The sequence below is a fragment of the Grammomys surdaster genome, unplaced genomic scaffold (genome assembly GCF_004785775.1).
Source record: "Grammomys surdaster isolate TR1022 unplaced genomic scaffold, NIH_TR_1.0 212, whole genome shotgun sequence".
Classification (NCBI taxonomy): domain Eukaryota; kingdom Metazoa; phylum Chordata; class Mammalia; order Rodentia; family Muridae; genus Grammomys; species Grammomys surdaster.
Window position 1 is genome coordinate 4,003,697 of NW_021604657.1, and position 19,682 is coordinate 4,023,378.

Sequence of the window (19,682 nt, forward strand, 5' to 3'; positions counted from 1 at the left end):
CTGAGATTAGAGGCATGTTCCACTACCACCTGGCTTTAAAAATCAGTGGGTTTTTTAAATTAAATTTTTAATTTACTTACACCTCCAAATGTTGCCCCCCACTTTCTGGTCCCCCTCGCAGAATTCTTACCCTCACCCCATCCCCTTTGCCTCTGCCTTTGAGAGGATGCCTTCCCCTCTGGGCATCTCCCCTCTTTGGGGCATCAAGTCTTTACAGGATAAGGTGTATCCTTTCCCACTGAGGCCAGACAAGGCAGACCAACAGGATCAACTAACTTGAACCCCCAGGAGCTCCCAGAGACTAAGTCACCAATCAAAGAGCATACATGGGCCACCCAAGGCCCCCTGCACATATGTAAAAGTAAGTTTCAATAAAGAAAAAAATTCAAAACTATGGAGTTCTTAAATAATAAGTAATCTACATATGCCACTCAACTAGACCCTGACTTTTGAGAGGTCATGGCTTATGCTTTATCAGTATTTATAACCTCCAAGCACCTCAGAGAATATCCAATACATAAAAAGTTAACATTCAGTGAATACCACTTAAATAAATGGGCAATTCATCTCAGTCTCATTTTCTTTCTTTAGATATTTGCCAAAAATATATACATCTATTAATAAAGCTGTAAAAATAATGTCTGATTGTTTCAGAGGTCTGTCAAAAACTCAGTTTGGTTTTTACTAGATCTCTGAACTCTGAATATAAGGAACATTCTGGAGTAAACTCCTCATCCAGCACACAGCCAGGCATATAAATGTAGGCACCATCCATCCATAAAAGAAAAATGGAGTCAATAACTAGGTTTTGCATAAACAGAGTAAAGTGATGGTCAGTAACAGAGAAAATTATGTAGCCCAAGAACTGAAAGGGAGAATGATGGATGAGTATTAACAGAAAAGGAAAGTGAACACTTGTAAGCCAGGAAGTCAGGAAAACCATAGGACCTTGACAGACCGAGTCTATGGACAGATCTAGGCTGTCTTCCTTCTCCTACAGCAATGGGGCATAAGCATGCTTCTCTCTTTCCATAGCCTTGTACCAACCTGAGAAAGTGTTAATCATAGCACTGGCCAGAAAGAGTTGTGTATGCAATTTACATTTAATGAGTACCTATTTCATGAAGAACAGAAACTAGAGCAAAAGAAGAAATATCCATAAAATGATATTTCATAAAATGAGTGAGTCCAGCATAGTACCTGATGCCACTCAAGCTACCAAATTTAAAATGTCATTGTATTTCCCATACTAAATCTATTTCTATTCTTTTCACATCTACTATCAAGGCTTCAGTATATGGCTTCTCTCCTCTAAGTACAAATCTTCTAGTACTTTTATTTGTTAGTTGACTTCAATACTTGGCTGGCAAAGTAAATCCAAAATTGCTGATTGTATCAATTTTGGTGCCTTTGACAAATGAGTCAGCCTCTTTAGGAGACCCAACCTTACCACCCTTGAAGCTTACATAATCTCTAAAATCACTACCAACAAAGTAATAACACATTAAGAAAATCTTGAGCAAAGGGTTAGAGCATTTTAAAGGCATACTCCCGTCATCTGTGTGGCATTACAAACAGATAAGTAGGGGTCACTTATGACTGTACCCATTTTATAGTTCAGAAAATTAAGGCTTGGTATAACTTATTCAAGTCATCAAACTGAATCATGGTCATGAAAGCCCAACAAAAGTTTCATGACTCACGATTGTGGACTAAGCCTTGAATCTATTGGACATTCACCTCTTCCTTCTCCTCCTCCTCTCCCTCCTTGTGTTCCTCCTTTTCATCTTCCTCCTCCTTTTCCTCTTTCATATTCTCCTCTCCTTTCTTCCTTCTCCTGTATTATTTTATTCTTCTTCTCTTTCTTGCAAATACTTATTTTATTTCCTGAGACATATTAATGAACAAGTGGATAGACTTCAGTTCAGACATAGGTCAAGATGTTTTCTCTTCCTACCAGAGATTTTGTCAAATTTAGGGATCAGGAAAACACAATCTGGGGTTGAGAATAACATAAGGATTCTTATCACAATCAATAAAGTTGACTCCATGGAGCTTCTTGGCAGATCATATTGCTAACGTGCAAATGTGTCATGTTACATGTTTATGTACATATATATGACTGTATGTGACAGTCACTTTGTAAGCAGTCATTTGAGCACTTTTCAAGTTCTTGTGTTTTTCTCTCTTAACTCTTTAACCATGTGAGAAATGCCTTAGATTATTGAATCTTATGGGAAACTCAATATAGTAACAATTTACATTTATCTTCTGTGGTGTGTATGTGTGTGTGTGTGTGTGTGTGTCTATGTGTATGTAGACCAAAGGTTGATGTGTATTGTCTTCCTCTATCAATCTCCACTTGATTTTGAGGCAGGGTCTCTCATGTGAACCCAGGCCTCACTAATTGGACTAATTGGACTAATTGGACCTTATTCTGGGGATTTGGGGGGGTTCAAACTCTCAATCCTTACCCTTGTGCAATAAGCCTTATGCAAATGAGCCATCTCTACAGCTGCTATCTTCTGACTTATCTTCCTACTACCTACAACAAACCATTTATCAAAGACTTTTAGTGGCTTCTGAATGATCGCTCAATTGCGTTCTTTCTTTATTCAATTCACTGTCCACCTGCAGCTCCAGAGATCCTCTTTAAGAAGTGTGTTGTGGAAGCTCGATCACTGAAATCTTTCAATGGCTACCCATCACATTAGGACAGAACTCGTTTATTGTCTGTACTTGATGGTTCTTCCCTCTAGTGTCTTCATAATCTTAAAAGCAAACTATTACATCACACCTCTATGTGTTTGTATCTTGTGGCCTCCACCCTTTGTAAAAACATCTGCCCTTTCATACGAAATGTAACAAAGTCTTTCCTGAACTCCAATCCATAGCACACAGCACAGAGTTTTAATTTAGGAAGAATCATACACATGCAAAAATATTAACACACACACATACACACTCACACACACCCCACATCTACATTCTCAATGTTAGAAAGATAATGTACACTTAATAAGCACCCATAGAATCAATCTGTATTCCTCTATGTTCAAGACCCGTAGATGGATTTCCCTTTGAAATTATTTATGAGGATATGAAACAAATAAAAACCTAAAAGAGCAATGCAGAACATTTTCGTTTTTATCAGAAGAGAAATGGTAGGATGCATTTTTGTGTATGCTTCAAACAATACACCCACAAATGTTGTGTGATCCTAAAATAAACTCCCCATTAGTGATAATTCATCAAATCTAACAAAGACTACTCTACTGATAGTGAATGGCTCCCTTTTCTTGTATGCCAACACCTCTACATTTTCTTTGTTTTAATTATATTGAGCATCCTTTTGTTCTTCTGGGACACTTGCCTGCCAGGCTGGGTCAAACTATAAATAATAATCATCATCATTAGAGGAAATATTACCCACATGGTCTATTTTTGGAGCTGATGACAACCCCACAAACAGGCCCACTATGACCCTGGCAGAGCAGCAGTGGTTTCTTGAGGCATGTCTTGGGCTCTTGCAAGTTTCACCTGTCTCATTAGTGTCACTCATGCAGTGGGGCTGCGAAGATGGCAGCTGCTTCCTCTGATCGGCTCCATCAAACTGTGTCCCATCTGTTAATATGAGAAGAGATGGGAAGATTTTAGAAAATCTGGCGATTTTCATATTTTTATACATAAATGCAGATTTCTGATTTGCATTTCTTTCATACCCAGGTTCCAGTGCATTTATTTAATGTGTGTGAAGGGGGAGGGGAGAGAGGCCCTAGATGGAAAGGGGACACTGCCTTTTATTATACATATTTAAATATTTTACTATCTGAGAGCAGACACAGAATTAGAGGCAGCCTCATTTAATCTCCTCATTTGACACTTTGGAGAAACTGAGACCTAGAGAGGGAAGGTAGTTTCCGGGCCTTTGGGCAAAAGGACTACAGAACTGGGACACAAATATGCTGTTTGTACTCTCTCAATGCGGAAGAAATATCTTCTCTCATTCTGGTGTGAAGGTTTACAGCTTGTGGCATATCTAGCATGCCAGTTTTTATTGGCGAACTATCAAATTTCTTCCATAATTCCTTAAGAACTCCCAAACTATGACATGGGTCTGAATTAAGTCATGTCTCCAGAACGGGATAAATATGTATGATGACTAGTCCACCAGTTCCAAATAGGCAGGATGCCATAGCAGGAAGAGACCAGGTCTTAAAATCTAGACCGGGAACAGATCAGCTTTGACCTTGTATGATTTGGGGCATGTCAGAGACGCTCCCCCATTTCCAAATTCTCATTTGTTCACCGTGGGTGATAAACACTGTGGTGCTTTTCTTACAGGAGCACTCGGAGAATCAAACAAAGTGACAGACAAGAAAACTGTGAAAGACTACATGAGAAATCATTTCTGCTAGCTTCAGAAACACAGAATATTTTCTCCTTATTTACTGTTAAAGTAGTATGCAAAATTATTTGATGTTAATTTTCCACAGGTGGTGAGACTTTTGTTGACCTTTATTTCTTGTCAACAGACAAAACAAAAACAAACAAAAACCACTGATGTTTAGAACAAGCTTTATGGTTTTGTTTGTTTGTTTTGTTTTTATTTTTTTTACATGTAAGTTAATGAAGACTGATAGGATGAACAAAAGCAGAGAAGCTAGGGAAAGCATCAAATATGTCAGGATGTCAGTTTACAGAGGATTTTAGGAATATTTTTCATTTGAAGGGATGGAAACAGGAAGAGTGGATTTAGATAGTGACCATCACATCTGGCATATTTTAATAGGCTTATAATATTTTTTATAAAGATATGATATTTTTTAGTTATTGTGGTTTTTAGCATACATCCCATTTTCTCTCTTTGTCTTGATTTGATACATTCATGGTCTAACTCAAGCTAAAGAGTAACGAATGAGAAGTGCTTTTCCCTTTCCTAGGAGTATTTAGACAAAGATGAATCTAATAGACACTCATCCTCCTATCACCCTGAATATTAGCATCGCGTAGCTTGTGCTTCAGTTTCTCATTAAACGAAGAAGTATTAATGATCAACTGGCAACCATGATGCTCCCAAATGTCTGATGCTTAATCTTCAGTTCTTTACATGTGACCATGGGAGGATGTTATTTCTCTGCCTCTTTTGTGGGATCATGTGTCCAGTTCTGATCAATGATCTGTGGGTAGTTGTAACTCACCTCTAGGTTGGAACACTTAATTTCCAACAGTGTGTCCCCCACCCCTGTTGCTCTTTAGAGCTGTCATCACAGCCAAGTTTACTAAGCAATTAAAACAGCCCCCATCTCACCACAGCCTTTTCCTATTGCTCACTATGGAGAAACGGTTGGCTGCTAGCAATCTTTCCACTTGCATGTTCTAAGTATTCCCAAATAAACATGGATGCTTACCATATCGTATCCTAGTGTATGGATGAAATAATTCTTTTACAGAGGCACCCTTGGCATCAATTCACATAAAATGAAAAGCCTTCATGACCTTCTGGCCTCTCATTCATACCCTTCCTTCTAACTGGTACTTGTGGCCAGGTTAACAATTTATGAGCTATGGAAGTAGGCATAATTAAAGCTTAGCAGGTGTTGACTATCTTTTTTGTAGCTGTATTGGTCTTTCTGGCTTTCTTATTTCTTCATTAATTTATTTATTCACTTTATATCCCAATCACAGCCCCCCTCTCTCCTCTCCTTCCAGTCCCACCCTCTCATACCCTTTCTCCCATTCCTCCCTTCTGGCTTTCGTTTTTATGAAATGACCTATCATTTCAATTATATTTATTATGAGACTTGCAATCTGTAATTTAAAACTAAAGTTTGTCCATTATTTGCCATTATTTGCAAGATGATGGAAGTTAAATTCAGAATAATAATCCATCTCCTATACACACTGCTGTGTACTGCCAGGCCAGCAATTTGCCTTTTAACTTGTTTGTGGTAACTGTTACCTTATATAAGGGTTTCTTTTATTTTACTGATGGTAAGCTATTCTCTTCTATATAGTTTTTCTTTATAAATGTCATTATTAGGGAAGTATTTCCTAGTATTATCTTAGCAAAAATATTTTCTAGTCATTTTATTTATTAGTGTTATAGTTTATGCTTCACTTTGATGTGTATGAGAGAAATTTTGAAGGAAAGAGGAACCTAATTATATTTCTACAGGAAAAGTTCTTTGTACCAATGCCATTCATTGATTTGCCTGTAGTTCTAAAATGGACTGACTTCATGTTATTACAGGCCATTATTTTTACTTTTAGTCAGCCCCCTGCATCTCCAGGATTGATGACATATGAGTCCTATATATTTTTGAAGGATCTATGGAGTGTTGTTGATTTCCAATTTGTTCAGCTGTTTTGTTTTGTTGTTGTTTACAGGGTGGGTGCTACTGAAGAATTACCAGATTTTACACTGGAAACTAAAATTCCCTAGGTATACTATTAACAACGTTAAAAATTTGCCTTTATTAATTAAAGAGCAAGTTCTATGTTATATACTAGTACTAGTGCTTTTTAAAAATAAATTGTTCTTATGTAAGATAAAGGACTGCATGCTTTCCATATTTGAGGTGCTTTGAGTTTTCTTCTGGCATTTCTAGAATTCGTTTTCCCGAGTTCATAGTAGAACTTTTTACACTAGGATTCCATCTTCAGTGGTTTGAATGAAAATGATCTCCCTGGGCTCATAGGGAGTGGCGTTATTAGGAGATGTGGCCTTTTTTGAGAGGAAGGGTATCACTGAGGGTGGATTTTGAGTTTTCAGATGCTCAAGCCAGGTCCACTTTCACTCTCTCTTCCTGATACCTGTAGATCCTGATGTAGGACACTCAGCTCCTCTCCAGCATCTGCCTGTCACCATGCATCCCACCATAAAGATAAAGGACTAAATTTCTGAACTGTAAGACAGCCCCAGTTCAATGTTGTCCTTCATAAGAGTTGCCATGGTTGTGGTGTCTCTTCACAGCAATAGAAACGCTAATTAAGACACCATCTCTTCCTCTATTTTTGAAAACATTCTAAATATTTACTCTACAGGCTGTGCTATGATGTTAGAGGTGTTTGCTATTCCTCTTGATTGTATTCCCCTGGTCATTCATTTTCTTGCATAGTTTATAATTTTGGTTTTGCATACATTGTCAGCCAGAATATTTTTCCTTGAGAAGCCCATGTGACTTACCTTACATGTTAGCTTTGTGTATATTTGATGAGATTTTTTTTAATTTAAGCATATTGTGAAAATATTTACATTAATCTATTTCTTTAGCATACGGAACTGTTTGAGTGGCTTCAACTTAGACCTTTGCCCTGTGTTCTGATTTTTTTCCTGGTGTGTGTATCTCTCCGAACTCTCCCATCTACCCAGCTGGAAGGATGGGGATTTTACTGCTGTTTTCTTGGGTTTGATTGCTTCTGAGTGCAGAATCAGTTGAGGTAGCTCAATTCCAGTTACCCACCCTTTTGGAGTTGCTGGGTAAACTTTCCCAGCTGTGTGGCAATAATCCTCACTCCCAGCTGCTAAGCCTTGTCCTATCTTCTAATTTCCTCTCAATATTTTTCAGCTATAATTATCACTTCCTGTTTCTGAGATTTCTTCTTTATATTCTTCTCTCTATCTCAAATTAGGCTATGAATGTTCAGTTGCTAGCTGATTTGCTTTTCCTTTTTAAACCCATTATTTTTCTGGGGCTTTGAGTGTGGGAGAAGATTGTCTTCTATATCAGTTTAATTTTTCTTACTTAAAAGAGGACACAAGGGTACATGAATGAGGTAAGCAACACTTAGGAAGATTTTCTGGTTGGCTGTTCAGACACTTTGTATGTTCACCAAAACAAAAACAGTCTAGGTTGAAGTTAGCTTATTTTCGTACCATATTTTTTTATTTTATTTATTTTATTTATTTTTTTTGGGGGGGGGCGTTTCGAGACAGGGTTTCTCTGTATAGCTCTGGTTGTCCTGGAACTCACTCTGTAGACCAGGCTGGCCTCGAACTCAGAAATCTGCCTGCCTCTGCCTCCCAAGTGCTGGGGTTAAAGGCGTGTGCCACCACCTCCCAGCCGAAGTTAGCTTATTTTCATTCTTAAACTATATTACATATTTAGCAATGATCAGTCTTGCCTGGTCACACACACAGTCCTTCTGTGACAACTCCTTGGACTGCTGGAGTTAACAGAGGCTGCAGCTGTCTTTCTGGGACCAGTCTAGCTCTTGTAAACTTTGGGTGGTGCCCAGTTGTATTTGTAATATAGTCATCATGTAAAGTTATCTCTGAAAGAGACCATGATGCCCCAATGGGTGTTGTGGCCATAGCTATTATCCTAAATGCTCATGCCCTTAGAAATGGTGGCCTCTTTCTTTTTCTCAAGCTGGGCCAGTCCAGGGGCTTAATGACTTTAACTAGGCTATGTAATAGAGGTTAATGGTAACTGAAAGTAAGAAAGACTAGACTGATTTTCTGTTTTAAAATTTGTATGATTAAAACAAAGTTGTCATGAGGGTTTGACAACATGAGGCTTTTAGAAATGCATGTCCCTTAGCACACATTTTAGCCATTTGTTTAAAGAGAATTATCCACTCCCGGAGGTTACTAAGCAATGAAAGCAATGCTGTGTGAGTTCATTAGTCTCTAATATGATTTTTCTCTTCATTTTATTTTCCAATAAGGAAATCTTTTCCAAATGATGCATTTCCGAGGTCGAAGAGAAAGAATTTGGATTGGTTCTTTCATGGCTATTACCAGTCATGAGAAAAAAAATCCAGCTAGTTTGCAATTTTCAAAGAAGTGGGGAGATTAGTTTGTTAATGCCTATTCAGTTCTTTTTTTCTTTCTTTTTTTTTTCCCCCTATTTGGGGAATTGAAAGTTTGAGCGTGGCTTCAGAGACATGAAGGGAGAGAGCCTTAGCTGCAAGGTAGCAACAGTGCCTCTCATCTGCAGAATTTCTTTGAAGTTGCAGTGGTGAGTGTGGGAATGTGAGAACTCTACCCTTGTTCCCAGGAGCAGAAAATGACCCTGCTTGTGAGCTGCTGTCAAAACTCACTGCTACCTCTCAAAAAGGAATCAAGTGATCACTGTGCATAGCTCCGACAATGGGGAAAACCCCACAAAGGCTTAATTAGAGATAACGTATGCATTTGTTGATGTTATTAAAGGTAGATGAGGGTGGTCATGTTACTCAGGGGATATACAGACACATGAGCAAGTGAATAATTTACATAAATGATTGGAATATTGAAGATTTTTTTTTTAATAGGCTAAAAGGAAGTGTTAGGGAGAAACACATTTGGAATGGGAGTCAGAGGACTGGAGTTTCACTCTGGCTGTGATGTTCTAGTTAAGGATCTTGGGAATCACCTAATTTCCCTACAGGCTTTGGTTTCTTCATGAGAACCTAGATATAGCAAGGAATATAGGCCCCTTTATTGAGGAAAAATTCAGTAAGCTTTCTTTGCATAGAGGCTACACAATTGAGTCTGTCCTTTCACAAATTGTAAAATATGAAAGTAAAGCAAAACAAAACTACAAAACAGCTTCAAGTAACATTATCAAGACAACCACAATAGTAGAAAAATGAAACAAACCAGCTGTTTTTCTTTAGCTGCTGGAGAGAAAAGCAGAGTGGTAAAAGTGGGTTATCAGTTGTGGCTTTGAAGTGGTGGTATTGGATGACACATTTGGAAAAAGGATCTGGATTAAAAAAGAAAACCAAAATCAATCAAACAAACAAACAAAAACAGACAGTGAAATCCAGAGGGATATAGGTGTATTTACAACATGTCAAATTGTAGGCCACTACATGGCACTGAAACTGAGAAAGAGAAGGTTCTAGAGACTCAGGGACATGAGTTACACAAAATTCCCTATAATTACAGTCGACCACACGAAGACCAACATAAACATTACAAAGAAATCAATTATACCAAAGAGGTGCTGCATGTAAAGAAATGTTCAGAGACTGAGGCGATCCTATCAGGTCTAATGCTAAACTTTCTCTCACTCATTGTATGACTTTATGTAGTTCATTTTCGCTTTTCTAGCCCCATGTCAGGCAGGTGCTATGACCGTTTGCATTCCAGAAACTCTAGGAAGCATTTTAAGAATTCTCTTTGATGAGATTTTCTTTTAGAGCAGCACAATTGGAGAGTCCTAGTTGATGTGCTAGAGAGCCTGCTGCTACTCCATACATTTAGATGAGGCTATGTGGCTACTTCCCAAGGCTGCTGTTGCTGTTGGCTTAGTTCCTATACTGGGTTAGACTCTTTCAACTCGGAGGTCATCAGAATTAGAAAAAGAGTGTAAAGGCAGGTTTAGGAGAACTGGAGTAAGAGAGAGGAGTTGCACCATGTGAATGCAAGTCTGCAAATGCACCACTGGCAGCTCCTTGAAGATTCAAGAGGTCAAAGCTACCGATAAGGAGGCTGTGGCTACCTGGTGCTTAAGGGTGAGGGATAGAGGAAGGAGGGTGAAGGATGGTGACAGAAGGGCAAAGCCAACTGTCTGAGAGTTCATATACAGAAGGAAAAGGAAAGGATTATAGGCTGTTCTGGGAATAGGAGGACTCAGAGTGGGAGACTATGGCACAGACAAGATGAACATGGTGTTGTCTTTGCCAAATCTGCTGGGTGGTGAAATAGAACTTTTTATCTAGAATCCTATCACATACGTCTTTGCAGAAGTTGTAAAAATTAGTCAAGGCATTTATCCACACAGGTGGTAATCAGCTAGCAATAATTTAAATGACTCTGTAGGTACTACAAATCCTCAAGAGCTGCGATGAACTCCCATGAAAATAAATGAGAAGCACAGAGACTGACCGCAGTACTTTGGCACATAGAGGTAAACTCAATTGCAGGGCCAGACCATATACTTAACACTAGAACATCAGCCCCCCCCCCCCAGAAAACAGGATGACACTGTAAATCAAAGCTAGATATCTTGAGGTAGCCAGTTTTAGTGTATCCCACAGACCCACAGGCTTTTGAGACCAACCAAACCTTCCCTAAAAACTCAAGGAAGGAGACTTGGGAGTGAAGTATGTATAAAAGTGTTTCTTCTATCATTACTTTGGAAGAAAAACAGCTTAAAATTTTATGGCTTTTAAAGTAGCTGTTAAGGTAACCATAGTCATATTCCTAAAAATCTCAAGGATTGTCTCATAATCCTCACAACAAAGTAAAACAGACCTTATAGAAAAATATACAGAGTTCTATACCATCAGGGAGCCAGGAAAGGGTTGTGAGTAGAATTTGAGCATTGCCAGCTAACACTGGCTTAGGTATATTATCTTAATGAAGAGTTGCTTGAAGTTTGAGGGAAACTCATCACTAACGAGAGGTTTTGTGGTACCTACCATGGCCTGTATACCATTGCCAGATGATTATCTCTAGTGTTAATAAATGTTTTCCCTATTTCATTTACACATGACACTGATACAGGTGCCTCTGATGAAACCTGACTCTTAGGCAGTGCAGTATCTGGCACACAGCAGCCGACAATCGGTGGAAGTCACTTGAGTTAATGATGAAATGTGTTTGATGGCCATGTCTCCCCTTTCTCCTAGACACCTGTCACTGAGACCTTAGCTTGTGCCACCCTGCAGCCCTATGCCTGGGTAGAAAGAAAATTGAGTAAAAAGAAAGGCTGGAGGGCACCTGATAGCATGATCTAAAATTCCTGAAAACAGACCGGCCAGGCTACTTCCTGGACTCTGAGTAGTGGTTACTCCACACAAAAGCCATTTTTGTGTTCCTTAAAGAGAGCCCCTTCTGTTGTTTCTGTTCCCATCCTTATCTGATTCCATGTTTCTGCCAGGCAAGTTCTCCTGTTTCTCTTCATCTTCCCTATTCATTCTCATTCTTTGTGTCCACTGAGGCTCAGCCTTAGGTACCCAGAGAGCATAACCCATGAAAGGGAAGGTGGCTTTAGTAAGGCTTTAAGACAGGCCAGGGAGGGGGAGCTAATGCTTCAAGAGGAGGGGGAGCTTTGGAATTACAAAGCCTCATCGTATTTTCACAGAAGGAGAAGTTAGAGAAAATTAACCTTGGAAGGACTGAGTATATTAAAGGAATACATAAGAAATAATATTAGTCTGTGATTATTTTTAGAGATTGGATATAATTTGGTGACTTTGCTTCCAAATGTATATGTGCTAATCAGTCAGAATATGGTCACATTATACTAACACCACTATCACCACTACCTCAACTACCATCACAACCACCACCATCACCACCATGACCACCACCACCACCACCACCACCACCACCACCACCACCACTGCCACCATCCCTCTATAGAGTTGAAACACACATAGACACATAAACCATTCTTAGACACATTAAATCTATACATTTAGACATACCATATAAAGTGTCATCCACACCTACTTGTTGCCCTGGCACAAAACTTAGTTTAATCTTTGTAATAAACTATTTAGTTTCCCAGTGGGTAAAGTGACCTCACTATGGCATTAGCCTCTCTTAGCACTGTTGCATTCTTTACTTGAGTACACAGAAGTAGAAGTCACTATAGCCTTCAAGCCCTGGGATGGCAGAGGCCACTAGTGTTATTCTTGTTCTAATAAATTATACCAGGTTGTATTCTTTGCTACCAGAACCACGATGATTGCCTCCATGGATTCCTGGAGTTCTGGTGGCCTTCACAATGTAGCAGCCACTGAGGGACTGTCCAGGTTGAGACTTCAGGAGAGCTGTCATTCCTCTTTGCAAGATTAACTCTCACAGGCACTCATGACCTTCTTCCTTTCTCTGTTGAGCCACTGTGTTTTGATCCTCTGTCAGGTCTTTCTGGAGATTAATTTTTTTAGCATAAAAGGTTACTGGATCTGAAGCCATCAGCTGCCCAGAATAGGGATCACCCTGGGAGCAGTATCCTGGGTGGGGCTCCTGTTCTCCTCCCTCTGTGTCATAATCTCTGTCTGATGTTAGAAGACTGTATGGGTAGCAAGTGTTTCTTTTGCAGATTGGAGAAAATCCATGAATGCAGGTGTGCAATTTTTCCATATGCAAATGAAAAGGAAGAACATGTGCTGAAAATAATGATATTGGAAACTATTATCTTGCTTCAAAACTGTTTTGGTCAGGGATTTGAATCTCCTACCCAGCTATGTGTGCTCTCTCTCTCTCTCTCTCTCTCTCTCTCTCTCTCTCTCTCTCTCTCTCTCTCTCTCTCTCATTTTTCTGGCTTGCTTGTTCTCTCTCACTCTCATACCACACCCACATACCATAATCCCTTCATGATATTAAAATTATAATAACATATAATATAACATATAATAGCAAAGAGATTAATTCATAATGTCATTTTCTCCTCGCACCTTGCTGATATTGTCTCATTGGACTCTTAAAGCATGCAAGGGAGCTATAGATTGTGCCTTGCTGGGCTGTAATAGTGCAAAGTAAGTAGAAGTAAGCAAGGAGGGAAGGGAAGGATTTGTGGAGACGCTATAAGGACAAGGGGAAAGGCCAATATGGCAGGGCAAAGCTAACGCCATATCTGAACTGAAGTCCCTCTAAGGGATTCAGGACTCAGTGTAGGGCTGGCACGGAGATGGTGATATTTGTGAGTTTAGGTAGGAAGAGTATCTTATAGGGTTAGGTTAACAGTGCCTTAATAATTAGTGCCTTTGAAAGGACTTAGACAAAAGGGGAAGAGAGGAAAGGAGGGGCTCAAGGGGAAGTCATGGTTGTGAGTGAGCCAAAGCATCCTGGAATGGGCTGAGGGAGAAGGGATGGGTAAGATTGGATTTAATCAGTTCCTCAAAGAAACCATAGGAAAGAAAGAAACCATCAGACTTCTGTGAGTCAATGTATGAGAAAGTGGACTGTGACAATGCAACACTAAGGGACTGCATTCAGTGGTGAGGATACATCATGACACCAATCAATGTGTAATTAATAGCATGGAAAGTGTTATCACAAATCAGCAAGAGTAAGAGCCACCATAAGGAACAAGTGTTTTCTGTAGCTCAGAGTTGCTTCTTGCAATGTTCTTTCTCTTTTGGTCTGGGCTATTCTGATTTTTCTCCTTGTCTGCTATAATCTGGATGAAGTTATTCATCTCCCCAAGGACTTCCCTAATTTCCCCCATCAACATCCACTTCCACCCTTCCCCTTGACTGAGGGAAGGCTGCCTGCTCTGTGTCATCAGCATGTGTCATCAGCTCCTTGGCTTGCCTTGACCATGTTCTTCACAGAGTACATGGAGTCATCTTCAGAGTCAGATATAAACTCCTTGAAAGAAATGATGGTAAGGAACCCTGCTCAGAGTCCCTCCTACTTATTACAGTATGAATACCCAGGGAATGTTCCATGCAGGCCAAGAAAATGAGAGTGTAGGCATGTATGAATCTCCAAATACCTACAACAAAGCTTAAATGTTCATTTTTAACATCTTAGAAGTTGACTTTGGTGAGAAACTGGAGACATATGTCAATGTCTATGCTTTCCTGCGGTCTGGTCAACAATGGTACTTTTCATTGCTTAAACAAATAAACAAACAGAAAAAAACGACCCACTACATGTAGAATTTGTGAGTTTCTACAGTTCTAAAATTTAAAATAAGGGTTTCTTGTTTTTGATTTTGTTTTGTTTTGTTTTGTTTTGTTTTGTTTTGTTTTGTGAGAGAGCACCTATAGGAAGGGGATTATTTGGCTCACATCCCCAGCCCCGTCCAGTGGGCACCACTGACCACCTATTCCAGTCATTTTTCCTCAGTGATAAATGCCTGCCTTCTGTGGCTTTCTATTTCAGCATGACAAATCACTACACACCAAGGCCTTCAACAAAACCCATTCATTATCACCCAGTTCATTAGTCTGGGCATGTTTGTCTGGATTCTTTGTCTTGGTCTTAAAAGGAAAGGTCAAACCCAAGGCAGTCACTGGCTGGTCTTTCATCTAGAGACTCTGAGAAGAATCCACTCCCAAGTTCATTCAGGTGTCAGCAGAATATGGGTCCTTGTGTCTTTAGGTCTGAAGTGTATTTTTGTCATTGAAAGTTAACTTGCATTGTGTTCAGGCTCCCAAAACTCTGACAGTACTTTGTAGGGATCCGATCTTGAAAGCAGTCATCATGGTACAAAGCCTACGAGTATCTTAGTCACTGTTCTATTGCTATGAAGAGACACTACAACCATGGCAACTCTTATGAAAGAAAGAGTTTAATTGTGGCTTGTTTACAGTTTCAGAGAGTTAGTCCATTATCATCATATCCAGGAGCATGGAAGCACACAGACAATAACAGAAAGATCTACATCCAGATCTGCAGGCAGCAGGAAGAGAGAAACACTGAACAGGTTTGGGCTTTTGAAATTTCAAAGCCAATTTCCAGTGCCACACTTCCTTCTACAAGACTACACCTACTCCAACAAAGCTACACCTCCTAATCCTTCTCAAGTAATGTCACTCCCTGATCACTAAGCATTCAAATATATAGACCAATGATGACTATTCTTTTTTATACCCTGGCCACAGTTTCTCCTCCCTCCTCTACTCCCAGTCCTTCTGCCCTAGCTCCCCTTCCCCATCCACTCCTCTCTTTCTCTTCAGAAAACAGGAGGCTTCAAATATTCTTCACCCCTCCCTCTTTTAAAAATTTATGCAATTGGTGTTTCGTCTGCATGCATTTCTATGTGAAGGTGCCAGATGGCTTGGACCTGGTGTTACAGATAGTTGTGAACTGCCATATGGGTGCTGGGAATTGAACTGGGGTCCTCTGCTCTTAACCATTGAGCCATCTTTCCAACCCTAGGATGAGTACTCTTACTCAAAGCACCACAGTGAGTTTGTCTCAGCCTCCAGTCAAAGAAACCACTCTGGTCTGTGAAAAGTTCATAAGATCTCACTAGACACATCTATACAGTTTCTAATAATAAAACCATGACATATCATATAACATGATGGGGATATGAGATTGCAGATTAGTCATAGATTCTCTGGACTGGGGTAGGATCCTCTATCTACTGTACATCTTCTAAGTCTCATTGTCCTACTTTTCTTCAGATGATGGTCCTGGGAATATCCATCTTTTCAGAAGAAGCAGATTTTTTTTTTTTTTTTACTCTCTAGAAGCTACAGAAGAAAGAATTCCCTAACTGAAAAACTCAAGAAGGTAGAAGGTGGGAGGGAATCGAGAAATATGGAGAGATGGGGGAGGAAGAGGAGGATGAGGACGAGGAGGAAAGAAAGTGGGAAAGGAATAAAAAGAGGAAGGGAAGCATGCAGATATATGCTGGTATAATCTCAGAATGAGAGGGAGAAAACTACCTCAGAGTTTGCAGAGAAGTGATACTATAATGAGCGAATATGTTGTAGAGAGATGGGAGAAAAGAAAAGTGGACCAGTTTGCATACTATGAAAAGAGGCAGGACTGGAAATGCAAGGGTGGTGAGGAACAGGCTGATGTGAGTAGCCTGCACTGCCACCCGAGGCCATGGTGATGTCCTAACTTGTGCTGTCACTGGGGGACATGTCTGGGTTTGTGGCCCTGAAGCAGTAGGGAATCTGTGTTACCACCAAAGATCATGTAGCTCTCCCTGGTCTGGGCTGTCACCTGTAGCCATGTGTGGCTGGGAGAATGTAAGCTGTACTCAATGACTGAAATACATGGGAGAGCAGCCTGTCCTTTGCCTGTGCAGCATGTTACAGCTGGTCCTGGTGGTGTGGGCACAGGTGAGCTGGCCCCAAGAGCAGTAGCAAGAGAGAGCCAGTGTGTCCCTTGCTGGCTACTGCAGTCAAGAGAGCTGGCCCCACACCTTACCTGGGCAAAGCAGGAGAGCTGTTCCTAACGGTGCAGGAGAGCTGCCAGGCTCAACAACTCAACTACTACCCAAGCCTAGATCCAGGGCCTTGCATTGGCCCACCCCAACATCTACCTCATCTATGAGCTGCTGGAGCGTGTGAAGAGCCTGGTCATGCTGGACCAAAACTACAGGATCTCCATGACATGGGAGCAACAACAGGATATTTGAGAGGAGTCCCAGTGAGGATCCAATGTAGATAGTACCAGAAACCAGAGGCCTGAAACCAGACCAATGACTCATTGCAATGAATATTTGCAAGTAAAGCTATTTGGGCAAAAGGCTATGCTGTATGATACACTCCAGCTTCCATGATGAGATGTTATTATTATTATTATTATTAATTTTTAAATTTTATTTTCGGGGGTGAGGCTGCAAGGGTAGAGGGAAGATATGGAAGGATGAGGAGATGAATTGCTGTTCATGATTCACAAAGAATCAATAAAAAATAAAGAGAAAAAGCCTCAGCATACATTTAAATACCTTATGAAAGCAGTCACTTATGGTTATTTTAGTGTCAGTTTGGATATTAACGTGGAAGGAAGCTACATTTAGGGATGGAAAGGAGATTTTATTGCATTTCTTTTCCTGGTTCTGGTGCTGAGTACTGAGCCTGGGACTTCACATGTGCACACAATTTTTTCCACTACTAAATTATATTCCAGATCTTTCTATATTTACTCAGGATCTCACTGAGCTACTGAGGCTGGCTTTAAAGACCCTGTGTAGAGTTAAGATATTGCCCTGTCTTAAATATTGATGCTTCAGAAATGTGTTCTTCTGTTTCATTGTTACACAGTTTTACTGGGCCAGAGAAGTTGTGTTAGCTTGTTACCTTTCTTTTGTCATTTTTTAATTTCTTGATATCTGGGATCTTGGATCTAAACTACTATAGAAAGACTGTCTTTCACTGGCTAGCTAATAACAAAAAAAAAAGAGAGAGAGAGAGAGAACAATTCATATTTGTAGACTAGCCAGTACAGAGCCCATGCTATCAACCATTCCACCTGACTCTCATCCTCTGGGGGTCACAGGAACATCTCTGCCCTGTACATCCCATGATCAGTACCAGAGAGCAAGAGAGATGACTTCTATGCCCCCAGAACCCATTGGGATTATTTTAAGTAGCCAGTACCATTTAAGGGGCTTGACCACCAGAAATCATAATGAAGATTCTGCCCCACTCATATCCCTTGCGCCTTCTACCTTACGTTCTTGTCCCTCTGGCCCTGCCTCCCCAGTAACTATCATTTCACTTCTGTACCACCAAGCCTGGAAACTAACATTTTTAATCTCATTAAAATAAATGCTGATGGGTTTCAGAGAATTGATACACAGGACAATGACTTAAGACCATTCACTGAACAAAATTTAAATAGGATATAGGAACATTGTAAGACCAGAGGAAAAATACTAATGTGAAAACTTATTTAAGATAGAAAGAGGAGAAGGAAATAAATATAAGGACTTGAGACAGTTTATTAAGTAAACTATATCTGTAAAAATAAATCCAATGGATATAAGGGATATAAGGGATACAGAGCCTCATACGGAGGAGCCACTCTGTGCTACTTAGTGAAACATAACCAAACATTTAAATTGAAAGTCTATCTGCACCAGGTAACTTATTGTAGCAGAGAAGCCAAAATAGAAAAGTTACTTTACATAAGAGTGAACTTGAAACGAGAACCACGGAAATAAAATATCAGAAAAATTATAACTTTAAAGAGATATAGAATCCAAATATATCATAGATTTTTTTTTTAGACTTCTAACAATCTGGCTTGAAAATATGTGGAGAAAAAAATGACAGATGATAAGCGAAAGATGAATCTACATCCCTGAGAACGTTTTCATATTTGTTTCTCTAAAATCAGCAGGTTAGGCAAACAATCATGAAGGACTTGAGCTGAGCTTGCCAATGCTTCCCACAGCAGTGGGCCACAGATGGGTCAAAGAAGTGCTGAGATATTGATCCATGTGGCCATGGAGTGGCCTGTGGGGGCTTGTGGCAGCCTCAGCCAATAGCCAATTACTTCTGGCTTCCAACAGTGCTGCTCATTTCCTGAGGGGGTTGTCCTGGCATATATCCATGGGGGATATGTTATGACCTGAACCAATTTTGGAATGACAAAGGATAATCAAATGATTTGTTACAAGATTAATGCATGTACATACATACATACATAATATAGTAACATACACACACACACACACATATATATATATGTATATATATGTATATATATATATATACATATATATATACATATATATATCATGCATCCACACAGATTTCTGTGAAATTCTCTTCCTGTAAAAAGGAAGAACATATTTTCTTTTGGAAACATCAATATTTAAGATAATCTTGGTGTGGAGTGGAATGAATGAAAAAGAGTAAAGTGGTGTGTATGTATAAGGGGGTCATGATGAAATATTAGCTTGTATGCTAGCCTAAAAATATAAATAGGACAGTAAACCTCAAGATTTGTAAAAGAAGAGAACATGAGATAGATAGAATTTTCAGACAATAATGTGATGAAAACAAGAATTGTATTGAAAATAACTTACACTCAAACTATTGATTTTTAAATATAAAGATTTATAACTATATAGTCTTTTAATTCTCTTTTATAAGCTTGCTGGACTTCAATAAGTATAATCAAGATATAATACACATTTTCAATTGAATGTATTTAGTGATGCGTTAGAATGATCAAGTATGTTTTTAAAAAGCTACAGGCTACTGAATTAGTGTTCACATTGTTAAGGTCATACAAAAAATGGTTGAGAAGAAAGACTGAAAAGGTAGAGAAGATTTGGACAATCTATGGAAAGATGTCCGGAAAAACAGAA